The sequence below is a fragment of the Scyliorhinus torazame genome, unplaced genomic scaffold (genome assembly GCF_047496885.1).
Source record: "Scyliorhinus torazame isolate Kashiwa2021f unplaced genomic scaffold, sScyTor2.1 scaffold_1517, whole genome shotgun sequence".
In the NCBI taxonomy this organism is placed as follows: Eukaryota; Metazoa; Chordata; class Chondrichthyes; order Carcharhiniformes; family Scyliorhinidae; genus Scyliorhinus; species Scyliorhinus torazame.
In genome coordinates, this window is record NW_027309244.1 from 1 (window position 1) to 14,783 (window position 14,783).

Below are 14,783 nucleotides of genomic sequence, written 5' to 3' on the forward strand. Positions count from 1 at the left end.
ACAGCTCTATCCACTGGAGTGGCAACTTTCAAACATGTATGAACATAGACCCCATGATCGCTCTGCTCCTCCACATTGTCAAGAACTCTACCGTTAACCCTGTTTTCCGCATTCATATTTGTCCTTCCAAAATGGACAACCTCACACTTTTCAGAGTTAAACTCCATCTTCCACTTCTCAGCCCAGCTCTGCATCCTATCTATGTCTCTTTGCAGCCGACAACAGCCCTCCTCACTATCCACAACTCCACCAATCTTCGTATAGTCTGCACATTTACTGGCCCGCCCTTCAACTCCCTCATCCAAGTCATTAATGAAAATCACAAACAGCAGAGGACCGAGAACTGATCACTGCGGTACGCGACTGGTAACTGGGATGCAGGCAGAATATTTCCCATCCACCACTACTCTCTGACTTCTATCGGTTAGCCAGTTCGTTATCCAACTTGCCAAATTTCCAACTATCCTATGCCTCCTAACATTCTGCAGAAGCCTACCATGGGGAACCTTATCAAATGCCTTACTAAAATCCGTGTACACTACATCCACTGCTTTACCTTCATCCACATGCTTGGTCACCACCTCAAATAATTCAATAAGACTTGTAAGGCAAGACCTACCCCTCACAAATCCGTGCTGACTATCCCTAATCAAGCAGTGTCTTTCCAGATGCTCAGAAATCCTATCCTTCAGTACCATTTCCATTACTTTGCCTACCACCGAAGTAAGACTAACTGGCCTGGAATTCCCAGGGTTATCCCTATTCCCTTTTTTGAACAGGGGCACGACATTCGCCACTCTCCAATCCCCTGGTACCACCCCTGTTGACAGTGAGGACGAAAAGATCATTGCCAACGGCTCTGCCATTTCATCTCTTGCTTCCCATAGAATCCTTGGATATATCCCGTCAGGCCCGGGGGACTTGTCTATCCTCAAGTTTTTCAAAATGCCCAACACATCTTCCTTCCTAACAAGTATTTCCTCGCGCTTACCAGTCTCTTTCACACTGTCCTCTCCAACAATATGGCCCCTCTCATTTGTAAATACTGAAGAAAAGTACTCGTTCAAGACCTCTCCTATATCTTCAGACTCAATACACAATCTCCCGCTACTGCCCTTGATCGGACCTACCCTCGCTCGAGTCATTCTCATATTTCTCACATATGTGTAAAAGTCCTTGGGGTTTTCCTTGATCCTACCCGCCACAGATTGTTCATGCCCTCTCTTAGCTCTCCTAATCCCTTTCTTCAGTTCCCTCCTGGCTATCGTGTATCCCTCCAACGCCCTGTCTGAACCTTGTTTCCTCAGCCTTACATAAGTCTCCTTTTTCCTCTTAACAAGACATTCAACCTCTCTTATCAACCATGGTTTCGTCACTTGACCATCTCTTCTCTGCCTGACAGGGACATACATATCAAGGACACGTAGTACCTGTTTCTTAAACTACTTCCACATTTCACTTGTGTCCTTCCATGACAGCCTATGTTCCCAACTTACGCACTTCAATTCTTGTCTGACAACGTCGTATTTACCCTTCCCCCAATTGAAAAGCTTGCCCTGTTGCACGCACCTATCCATCTCCATTACTAAAGTGAAAGTCACAGAATTGTGGTCACTCTCTCCAAAATGCTCCCCCACTGAGAAATCTATCACTTGCCCTGGTTCATTACCAAGTACTAAATCCTATATTGCCCCTCCTCTGGTCGGACAATCTACATACTGTGTTAGAAAAGCTTCCTGGACACACTGCACAAACACCACCACATAGACAAACACAGACTCACAGACTGAGACAGACACACAGAAAGGGTCAGTAGCATATATTGAAATGTTCATGCTAAGATCGCTTCCCCACAAAACGATGCATGGTATAACTGGTCATTGCACGGTAATTCACTGTGTTTAACCTTTGGCGCTATTTCTCGTGGTCCATCCATGTGTAAGATGTGGTCCCTCACACCCCTCCGCGTGAACGCCCACTCCCAATAGACCGAGCTGATATAGGATATTCAGAGGGACATGACGTCATATCCCACACCAGCTCATTCAGAACTTTGGAAACATATCTGAATACAATCCTGTTCTCAAATCGCTCCACCTCCCGCTTGTTTTCTCAATAGACTTCAATCAGAATTGTCTGATTATCAATGACATGCCAGTGCAAACAACCACTGCTCCTTCAGCCAATCAACAGCTTTAGTTATTTATCAAACATCTATAACGGCCAATTAATCCTGCTGTGCACCAAGGAGAAAGCCCTCAAATTGTCATATATCCCCACCCAATAAAGTCCCTGTCCTCGGGCAGATGTATCGAGCAGTCTGCCTGTAACCTTTTATAATACTGTCCGACTCATCCGAAAGTGGTTCCTTCATAATTCGACGCAAAAAAACGCGAATGCTCGGACGGTCAATTTTTTTTCCAGAATTTATTCTTTCATAACGCGCAGTATGGTAGCACAGTGGGTAGCACTGTGGCTTCACAGCTCCAGGGTCCCAGGTTCGCTGTCTGTGCAGGGTCTGCACGTTCTCCCCGTGACTGCGTGGGTTTCCTCCGGGTGCTCCGGTTTCCTCCCACTGTCCAAAGATGTGCAGGTGAGGCGGATCGGCCAAGATAAATTGTCCTTAGTGTCCAAAAAGGTGAGCTGGGGTTGCTGGGTTACGGACATAGGGTGGAGGCGTGGGTTTAACTGGGGTACCCTTTCCTATGGGCCGGTGGAGACTCGATGGGTCGATTGGCCTCCTCCTGCACTTTATATTCTATGATTTCTATGGTAAGACCACAGGGTCGGGTGTAGGCCATTCGGCTAATCGAGCCATTCAATTAGATCATGACCGAGCTGACGTGATAATCCTCAACACCACGCTTCCCGCTCTTTCCGCATAGCTCTCGATTCCATTACTGATTAAAAATCTGTCTATCTCAACACTGAATGTTTTTCACGACCCAACCGTTGGACACATCGGCGGTAAATAATTCCACAGATTCACTGCCCTCTGAAAGAATAAATACCTCCCCATGTCTGTATAAAATGAGAGATGTCTTAGTCAGATATTAGTGCCTTTTGAGTTCGACTCCCCCACAAGGGGGACAAAGTCAATCATCGACACCGACAATCCACCGTGAGATTCCTATAATTCCCAATAATCTGCTTTTCTTTTTAAAAATTGGATTTATTATATTGTTTTAAATTACTTTTTGACATATTCATTCGCTTTATATGCCACTTTAAAGCTTCATGCATGGGAACACTGATCTCAAGGTCAGATGATAGGTACCTAATCTATAGTGTGAGATCTGTGGGAGGCTGCCAACAATTTGGAATTTGCAATTTGTGGGACTATGAGCGCAGACAAGTCATCCAAGATTACTAATACTGCTCAATAGGTGTATTTTATGGTACACAAGCTTTAATCTAAACACATAACTAACCATACTCATATTAAGGAAACCTCTTTGCAATTGACAGCTAATACAGTTTGTAAATTACTGAAAAACACAACTTGATCGCACGATCTAAAGCTTCCAAAATATATTCAAGGTTAGTAACCTAATACACTTCAATTTCCACATCTAAATAAAGTCAACATCAGACCTACTTGCTTCTGAAGAGGAACAACTAAACCGGAGGGCGTAGACTTATTCCGGTTACGGCACAAATTTAGCGTGGGGATTTTCGCGTCTAAACAAATCACTTACAAGGGCCCACCCGAGATGAGAAGTTGTGACCTGACCGCGACAGACTGGAGGGTGGAGTTTATTGTATTTATCAATCAATATCTATGGTAGAAATCAAGCACCAGGGACCATATCGGTAATTGTAACTTAATTTAATAACAATGTAATAAGTAAGTTGGGCAGCACGGTGGTACAGTGGTTAGGAGTGCTGCTTCATAGCGCCGAGGTCCAAGGTTCGATCCCGGCTCTGGGTCACTGTCCGTACGGAGTTTCATTCTCCCCGTGTTTACGTTCGTTGCACCCCCACAACCCGAAAATGTGCAGGGCAGGTGGATTGGCCATACTAAATTGCCCCTTAATTGCAACAAAATGATTGGGTACTCTAAATTTATTAAAAACAAGAATATAATGAGTACTTATATTTTTGTTGATTACTTACTGCTAGAAATGTCAGTAAGCGGGCTAAAATGCTTCGCCTGTGAAATGTGGGAAATCCTTGACAGTTCAAGCGTTCAAATCAAGTGTATCTGCAGTATGTATACCCAATTGCAGATCCTCACAGATCGCTTCAATCGGTTGAAGCAGAAGTTGGATAAATTGAGGAGCATTCAGGTGACAAAAGCATCACAAAGAGGCGTTCTAGACACCTGGTCACACCCCCGGTACAGATGGGTGACAGCTGTCATAATAACAAATTTTATTGTCACAAGTAGGTGCATCTGACATGTGGGAGTCTTCCAAAGTTTGACTCTGTCTTTCTCTCTCTCAGTTATTCTGTATGCATCTGTCTGTCTGTCTGTCTGTCTGTCTCTCTCTCTCTCTCTGTCTGCTACCCCAAGTGACGAATGCTTACTTTAGCTTTTCATTTCCTCTTAAACCCCTTGTCGAATAATATTGACATGTTTTTTATTCAGTTTCATGGCGCTAAAATCCCCAGCACGTCGGAACAGTGCAATATATCTGCCTGGTAACATATTCTGCGATATGTGTGGAACATTTAAGAGTTAATTAATATTGAAATATGTTAAACATAATTGGATTCGTGCAGGTATGGATCAGTCTGGATAAATAAGTGCAGGGGGGTTCAGTCTATCAATCCGACATTTATGACGCCCATTTATTCAAGAATTATCTGTTTCATTTTTTCGAAATATTTGACAGATTTTCACCAAGCATTGTTCAACAGGGTCAGTAAACAAGACTTCCGGTGGCCCATTGCTTCCACTCTCAATGGTTAAGTTTATTTTGTATGAGGAGCTCTGTCTCTGATCTGAAACCACTGGTTTCCGCTACAAACGCTGACTGTCACTAAAATACACCCAGGCGGAAGTTAAAATGTTCTATCCACTAATATTTCTGTTTCTTCATTTATCGATTTCATGTTGCGTTTCGGACAGTGCACAAACTAATTCCAGATTCCGAAAATTGAAACAATATTCGGTTCTTATTATTTAAACGGCACGTTCTGCTTCATCTCCTGGATTTAACTAATTGAATAATCTGTACAGACGGCGGAGATTAATGTTTTTTAGTGAACACATTACGTGTGGATCCATATGTGCAAACTATTTTCTGGTCTTGCTTTTATCCTTCACTTTAGCAGCCGAAACTCACTTTCCGTATCCATTCCATCATGGTTCTTCCAGACAAATGCAGACACATTGACACCAATATCTCAAGGCACGCAGCCAGAGAAGGTCACAGAGACAGCCAAGTACAGAGAGACAGTCACACAGTGAGTGGTAAATAAACGAGAACAGACATCAAACAGCACACAGGGACAAACACACAGATAGTGACAGACACACAGGAAGGCATAGACAAACAGAGGTAAGCACACGGGGACTGACACACAGATAGTGACAGACACACAGGAAGGCATAGACAAACAGAGGTAAGCACACGGGGACTGACACATAGATACTGACAGACACACAGAAAGGCAGAGACAAACAGGTAAGCAGCACACACGGACAGACACACAGATCGTGACAGACACACAGAAATGCAGAGACAAATAGAGGTAAGTATACAGGGACAGGCACAGATCGTAGCAGACACAGAGACAGACAAATGACGCAGAGAAAGACAAGGCTAACACAGAGAAACATTCACCCAGATAGCCAAAGGAACAAAGATACACACAAACGGACAAGTGGAGGTGGACAAACATAAAGACAGAAACTAACACACAGACACATCCATGAGCACTCAAAAAAGACAGAGGCACATAGACTGTCACAAAGACTGAAATATAAAGACACATCAGCGCAAACAGAGACAGATAAACAGAAAGACTCATAAAAAAGAATAAAGGACAAAGCAAAGTACAGCACAGGAACAGGCCATTCGTCCCTCCAAGCCCGTGCCGACCATGCTGCCTGACTAAACTACGATCTTCTACACTTCGTGGGTCCGTATCCCTCTATTCCCATCCTATTCATGTATTTGGCAAGTTGCCCCTTAAATGTCACGATCGTCCCTGCTTCCACCACCTCCTCCGGCAGCGAGTTCCAGGCACCCACTACCCTCTGTGTAAAAAACTTGCCTCGTACATCTCCTCTAAACCTTGACCCTCGCACTGTACACCTACGCCCCCTAGTAATTGACCCCTCCACCCTGGGAGAAAGTCTCTGACCATCCACTCTGTCTATGCCCCTGGAGACCTCTATCAGGTCGCCGCTCAACCTCCTTCGTTCCAGTGAGAACAACCCGAGTTTATTCAACCGCTCCTCAAAGCTAATGTCCCCTATACCAGGCAAAATCCTGGTAAATCTCGTTTGCATCCTCTCCAAAGCCTCAACATCCTTCTGGTAGTGTGGCGACAAGAATTGAACACTACGCTCCAAGTGTGGCCTAACCAAGGTTCCACGCAGCTGCAACATGACTTGCCAATCTTTATACTCAATGCCCCTGCTAATGAAGGCAAGCATGCCGTATTACTTCTTGACTACCTTTTCCACCTGTGTTTCCCTTTTCAGTGACCTGTGGCCCTGTACACCTGGATCTCTCTGACTACCAATACTCTCGAGGGTTCTACCATTCACTGTAAACTCCCTACCCGTATTAGACCTTCCAAAATGCATTACCTCATATCTGTCCGGACTAAACTCCATCTGCCTTCTCTCCGCCCAAGTATCCAAATGATCTAAATCCTGCTGTATCCTCTGACAGTCCTCGTCGCTATCCGCAATTTCAGAAATCTTTGTGTCGTCCGCAAACTTACTAATCAGAGCAGTTACATTTTCCTCCAAATTATTCATATATGCTATGAACAGCAAAGGTCCCAGCACTGATCTCTGCGAAACACCACTAGTCACAGTCCTCCAATCAGAAAAGCACCCTTCCATTGCTACTCTCTGCCTTCTATGACCTAGCCAGTTCTGTATCCAACTTGCCAGCTCACTTCTGATCTTTTGGGGCAGCACGGTAGCACAAGTGGATAGCACTGTGGCTTCACAGCGCCAGGGTCCCAGGTTCGATTCCCCGCTGGGTCACTGTCTGTGTGGAGTCTGCACATTCTCCCCGTGTCTGCGTGGGTTTCCTCCGGGTGCTCCGGTTTCCTCCCACAGTCCAAAGACGTGCAGGTTAGGTGGATTGGCCATGATAAATTGCCCTTAGTGACCAAAACGGTTAGGAGGGGTTACGGGGATAGGGGGAAGTGAGGGCTTAAGTGGGTCGGTGCAGACTCGATGGGCCGAATGCCTTCCTTCTGCACTGTATGTTCTATGTTCTATGTTCTATGATCCCGAGTGAGTCACCTTTTGTACCAGTCTGCCATGAGCGACCTTGTCAAAGGCCTTACTGAAGTCCATATAGACAACATCCATTGCCCTACCTGCATCCGTTATCTTTGTGATCGCCTGGAAAAAGTCTATCAAGTATTGAGACACGACATCCCCTTCATAAAACAGTGCTGCCTCTCGCTATTACGACCCCTTGCTTCCAAATGGGAGTAGATCCTGTATCGAAGAATTCTATCCAGTAATTTCCCTACCACTGACGTAATGTTAACCGGCCTGTAGTTGCCTGGATTATCAGTGCTACCCTTCTCAAACAAAGGAACAACATTGGCTATTATTCAGTCCTCCGGGAGATCACCTGAAGACAGTGAGGATCTAAAGATTTCTGTTAAGGGCTCAGCAATTTCCTCTCTTGCCTCCTTCAGAATTCTTGGGTAGATCCCATCAGAGCCTGAGGGCGTATCCACCTTAATATTTTTCAAGACGCCCAACACCTCGTCTTTTTGTATCTCAATGTGACCCAGGCTATCTACTCATCCTTCTCCAGACTCAACATCCGCCAATTGAAATGAAATGAAATTGCTTCTCTTACGATGCAAAGTATTCATTTAATACCTCGCCCAATTCCTCTGGCTCCACATATAGTTTCCCTCCCCTGTACGTCAATGGGTCAACCCATTCCCTGGCTACCCTCTTGCTTTTTATGTACTCATAGAGCTATCTGTACAGAACGAGAGCGAGACAACAACAATCACACAGGCTAGCAGAGACAGATACGCAGATAGAGATACACGCACAAAAACGCACAGACAGGTCTGAAGCTGGGAAACGTTTCTCCGAGAAAATGGTGCTCGAAGGTTGGAACATGTTGCTGAAAATTAGAAGTGTTCCACGATTAATTAGTAATTCCAAATCTCACACTGGGAGACGTACAGGCACAAACACACAAAGACAGACTCATACAGAGAGACTGCGACAAAGGCAGAGACAGAGACACATTACAGAGAATGATCCAGCCCAACATTATTGGCGACATAGAGAGCGTATACAGGAAGGAATTTTCCCCACGAGTCGAGGGGCACATATCCAGGGGGTATGACGTAAGGAACATGTCATTTCGAGGCAATTTGAGGGAATACCACATTAACACAGAGGACGGTGGGAATCTGAAACTGACTGCCTGGAAGGATGGAAGAGGTGGGAATCCTCACAACATTGAAGAAGTATTTAGGTGAGCACTTGAGACTTCATAACATACAAGTCTCGGGACCAATTGCTGAAAATGGAATTAGAATAGATATGTGCCAGACGGCTGCCACAGAACCTCTGGACCGAATGGTCTCTCTGTATCCTGTAAAACTCTATGGCAACTCTGTCCCCTCAGCTACTTGTCTTCTTATATCTAAAGACATGGTAATACATTTCATTTAGAAAAAAAACTCCTTAACTGAGATTTAAAATTAGTATTTGACGGTGGATCAATTGCAATTTGTCGAGGAAAGTTCCAATCTTTGGGTACCGTTTCCCCGGGAAAAGTCTTTCCGACTGAAGGCATTGGCACTCGAGTGTCTTTTATTCCCCAATATCCGCACTGCAGTGTTGGAGCCGCTGGGCTTGTCTTCCCCCGAGCTGCGAACATCCAGATGAGCTTTAACTCAAGTTTTCAAAATCATAATCGATATTTATTGATTGCATAAGGATAAATCATCTTTATGTGCAGAATAGTGGGTAGCCAGAGGATACTCAATAGAACCTGATTGGCACAAGAAACAAACGGGCATAAGAGGGACTTTTTTCTCCACAGCGAGCTGCTTGACTGAAATGTACGTCCTGACATGTCAACAGCAAAGCTGAAAATAAAATCAGATGCTTACCTGCCGTCAAAAAGGAATACCTGGATATCAGGGAATTCGGGATGTGTGTTTAGTAACAAAGCCTCTGAAACGGGCACTTTGGCGCTGCATTGGAACAGGCATTGTTTCGAGAATTCTAGGAATGGTGTTGATGCTCCTTTTATTCATTCTTATTTTCTCAATTTCAGTGATTTTCCTGATTGAAATGAGCGTTTCACAAAGTAAGTGGCGACATATCTCTCCAATTTCATAAACTGCCTTGAACTACTAATTCTTGTCCTGTTTAATCAATCCTTTTTTTCCATGGTAATTGATCTGAATATTGTAACCCATCGTGCTACAACACTGACAATGATAATGCAGGACCTGATTGTCAATGCGACCGGAAATTCCGTATTTTCTGTTGACACGTCACCCATTCACACACACCGGGGGAGGATGACGAGGGAGGCATGTCGTTTTCAAGTTGGCAACAGCTGAAGTTCTGTAAAATATGAGTATTCATTTTATGTTTGCAGTTACAATTCCAAGTATATGTACAGCATATTCAAAGGTGTCATTTCATGTCTTCGAACTGCTCCACTGTCCAATTGAGGCCTATCCTCGGAGTTCCGAATAAACTGCAAAACCGATAACCCTCATGTCTGAAATTAACAACTGACTCAGATGCTCTAGCAGATCTAAAACACTCACCTAGTGAGTAATTGCTTGTTAGAATCGCCCATGAAATGGGCTTCTTCTACTCCTGAGATTTTCTCACATGCCATCTGAGCAGAAATGAAGGGAAATAGTCTCACTGTCAAGTGCATGACAAAGGTGATAATTGTCCACCAATATCATTCCCATCCAAAGGCCTCACCAAACATTATTTTATTTATACAGTGGCAGTACTGCAGTAACTCGTCCTAAACGCCACAAGGGAGCAAATATCCATTGAACACCGAGCATGGAGATGGCATTGGAGATTAGCAAAAACTGTGACGAGAAGGAGGTCTTCAAGGGGGAGTGACTCAAGCGGAGAGTTTTAGGGGGCGAACCCCTGAGCTCAGGGTCCCAAAGCAGCTGCAGGAGCTCATTACAGGGTAATGGAAAGTCTAAGTGAGCTCTAAGGCACACAATTATATTGGTGTAGAGAGATCAGCGGGTTTCAGGAGCTCGGGAACAGAACACAGATAGGGATGACACATGGAGAGTTCCGGAATATAATTATTTTCCTCTTTAATGCAGGCAGTTTTCAATTCATTGGCTTTCGTTTAGGGGAGCACAATTTTGTTCTTAGAGAATGGAGCTCCGACATTAATGGGCCTTAGGTTGCATTGGGGCTGAGGATACCGGATATTCTGTTGCATTCATTCTGATGCAGTGTGACAGATGTGTTCTCCATCGGGTGAGAGTTGAAATATACATGTGCGGAGGCAGGAAAGACAGGTGGGCTGAGACAGGGGCGGAGTCAGCGGATGTCATGGAGATTGACGTTTTTGGTCTGAGCAATGATGCATTAATGGGGGCAGAAATCAACGTAGGGTCAAATATGATATCAAGATGGTGAAGTGTCTCTGTCAGCTCAGGCGGATATCAATGAGAAGGATCCAGTTCGTGTCTGGGGAACGAGTTTACAGGGTGCCAAGGGCGGACTGGTGTTTGGAACGAGGTTATTAACATGGACACTGAAAACAGATTCATCGGAAGGCCATCAAAGTACGGTTTTCCTCCATTTCGCAACAAATCCAAACTCGGAATATGTCAGTGGTCCTTAACTAATAGCTGGCTCCAACTGCTGCCTTCCTTTTGTTTTTAGATTAACATCACACCATGGAATGCATCGCTTCGCAGAGTATCCCCAGCAGATTCTACACGGCCCATTCGTGAGGGCAGTAATTAGAACAAACAAATAACAAATAACATCACAACACAGGAACAGCTCCTCCGGCCCACCAAGCCTGCGCCAATCCACATTCCTGATTATCACTTAGCACTTATTGCCCAAGCGATCTGCGTCCCTCCATTCTCAGTCCGTTCATGTATCGAGCAAGATATGTCTTGAACGTTGCTATGGGCCTGGCACCACTACCTCCACTGGCACCGTGTTCCCGGCGCCCAACCCCGTCTCCGTGAAAAACAATTCCCCTGAACGTTCCCCCTCTCACGTTGAGCCTCTCGGCCTTGTAATTGAGCCTTCCACCCTGGGAAAAATATTCTGACTATTCACCATGTCTATACCTCTCTTACATTCGTAGACTTCAATCAGGTCACCCTTCAGCCTCCGTCTTTCAAACGGAAACAATCCGAGTTGATGCAACCTCTCCTCAGGGATAACCCCCTCCAGACCAGGCAATACCCCAGGACACCTTCTTTGCACTTTCTCCAAACCAACCACGCCCATCTGGTATAGTCGCGAGCTGAACTGCACATAATATTCCAAATGTGACCCAAATAAGGTTTTATATAACTGTAACATGATCTGCCATCAATTGTACTCAATACCCCGGTGGATGAAGGCAAGCAGACTGTTTGTCTTCTTGACCGCATTGCCCACCTGCATTGCATTTTTCATAGAAATATGGACCTGAACGCCCAGATCTCAGTGTATGTCAATGCTCTTAAGGGCTCTGACATTTACTCAATAATTCACACCTGAATTTGATTTTCGAAAATGCATCGCCTCGCATTTGTCCGGATTGAACTCCATCTGTCATTTCTCTGCCAAACTCTCCGATCTATCATTATTCTGTATTCTCTGACAGACCCCGTCACTATCTGCAACCCCATATATCGTAGTGTTCCCTGAAAACTTGCTAAACAGAGCACCGAAGTTTTGTTCCACATCATTTACATATATTAAAAACAAATATAGTCCAAGCACTGATCCACGTGGAACACCACGAGTTACAGAACTCTATTCTCAAACACTCCCTTGCACTACTACTCTCTGTCTCCTGTTGCCAAGCCAGTTATTTTACAATCTAGCTAGCACACCCGACTCCCACGCGACTTTATATTTTGTAGCAGTCTGTCATGAGGGACATTGTGAAACGCCATACTAACGTCCATTAGACGATATCTGCACCCTGTCCTTCAAGAATTAGTTTTGGCTCCTCCTCAAAAAAACTCAATGAAGTTGATAAGACAATACCGCCCCCGCACAAAACTATGTTGCCTGTCACTAACAAGTCCATTCGGTTCCAAATGCGAATAAATCCTGTCCCTCGGGAGTTCTCCAATAGCTTCCTCGCCAATGACGTCAGGCTCAACAGGCGATAGTTACCTCGTTTATTATTGCTTACCATCTCAACCAGTGGGAATTTAGCTATTGTTCAGTCCTTTGGAACCTCGCCTGTGGTCAAAAATTATGCAAAGCTTTCTGTGGAAGCCCCCGATATTTCCTCTTTTCACTCCCATGACCCTGGAATATATCCCATCCGGCATCCCCATGGTTATCCCCATAACCAGGAACCCGTCCTACCTTTAGGGGCAATAAGGGGCAATGTATCATGCCCAATCCCTCTAAACTACACATCTTTTGCTTGTGGGGAAATGCAGAGCACACGGAGGAAAACCATGCAGACACATGGAGAAAGTGCAGACTCCGCACGAACAGTGACCCAAGCGGGAATCTAACCTGGGACCCTGGAGCTGTGAAGCAACAGTGCTGGCCACTGTGAAAACTTGCCACCCAAACACGGTACTGCTGTGCCTTTAATCCCCAACTTGAACATCCGTCATGCTCCTGTCCTTGGTGAATACCGATGCAAAGTACTCTTTGAGGATCTCAACCACTTCTTCTGATTCCACGGATGCCCTCCCTCCTTTTTCCTGGAGTGGGTCTACTCTATCCGTAGGAACCCTCTTGCTCCTTGCATATGTCTAAAATGCATTGGGATTTTAATAAACCCTGCTTGTCAATGACATTTCATGCCCACTTTTAGCTCACCCAATTCCCCGTTTGAGTTTGTCAGTCTTGACAGAGTCACTCACCTCTGTAATAATTGTATGTACTTATTTCAGCGAAGATAGTCCATTGTTTGAAATTACACAGATTAAAATAGAGTTTCAAACTTTTAAATTACATTTTCAAATCAGTTGTACTTAACATAAATATTGACGCCAAATTAAATCTTCCCTTCCAGGAACATATTTCTGATTCCAATGATTTATTATATTTATTGTTATTTTATTTACTACTTTCAGATCTAGTTACATTTAAATACCTGTATCACGCGCTGAGCTGAGCGACAGAAATGTATTCTGCAATTTCAAATATGTCACTGTTTCTTTGCAACCAAACTCCTTAACGTCATATTGGTCAACATGAGATGCCGGAGCAAACATTTCCCTCCAGCACAGTTCAGCAGTTACTGAGTTATCACATTTTCACTGTACATGAAGTCCTGATGATCTATTTAACAGTCATTTCTGTTTCGGCCAACACAGTTCTCCAGACAAAGGCAAATATATCACTTGATCAACCGACTGGAGTGTATTTAGAAACAGAGAATGTCGCCATTACCTGCACCGACCAGACATGTTATTCTGATAAAACCTTCTACGTTTACAAAGATGGTCAACATTTTAAGGGTGGTGGAATTACCACACAGGACATCTCTGCAACTTTTTCATTTGCTGCAATCGGCAATGGAGGACATTTTGAGTGTTATTCTTATTGTGTGCATGATCAGAGAACATCCGCAGTGAGCGAATCTGTGATTGTGACACTAGCAGGTGAGGGACTGAAAACAGTGTTTTTTTAAGATAACTGCTTAAGTTCATTTTTATTTTACAAAGCCTGTTTCATCTACTGTAAGAACATTTTAGGTCAGATACTGAGACGGTGTATTTTAAGTGAATAAAACCCTGACAGAATCCATGAACGTTTGGGGCCTGGATCCTTGATCTATAATTATTACCCAGAGGAGACCACAGGAGCCAATCATGAGGAGGTGTGACGTATCCTGTCCACAGATGATGGGGCCTGGAACTGAGCTGCAGACTGTGATCATTGCCACATGGTGGCGCACTCACTCCCACGCTGCGTGAGTACTTGGAGAGTGCTGCACTGTCATGGTCTAGATATAAAGAATTTAGGATTTGAGGTCCATAATCCGGAGCAGCACTCCTTCTACAGCCCGTCCGTTTCCGCTACTGCGGAGGTGCTGCACTTGGAGGTAGATGTAAATAATTCAGGAACTGAGCTCCATAACACAGGCTGACAAGGAACTCGGTGCCAGTACTGAAGAGGGCTGCACTGTGCGAGGTAGATGTATATGCTTTCAGGCTTGAGCGTCATAATCCAGGCCGACACTAGCCCCCACCCCAAACCCGTGGAAAGACTGAGGGAGGGCTGCACTGTCGGAGGTAATACGTGAATGAGCCGATTTAAGCAGATTTGATCGCACTCTCATGAGGCAGCGGAAAGCACATTTAGCTCCCACTCCATGCAATCCCTTTTTAAATTCTTATTTCCCAGATGTTGGTTTCGCTGGCTGGACCACAAACTATCCCAAATCCCTAAT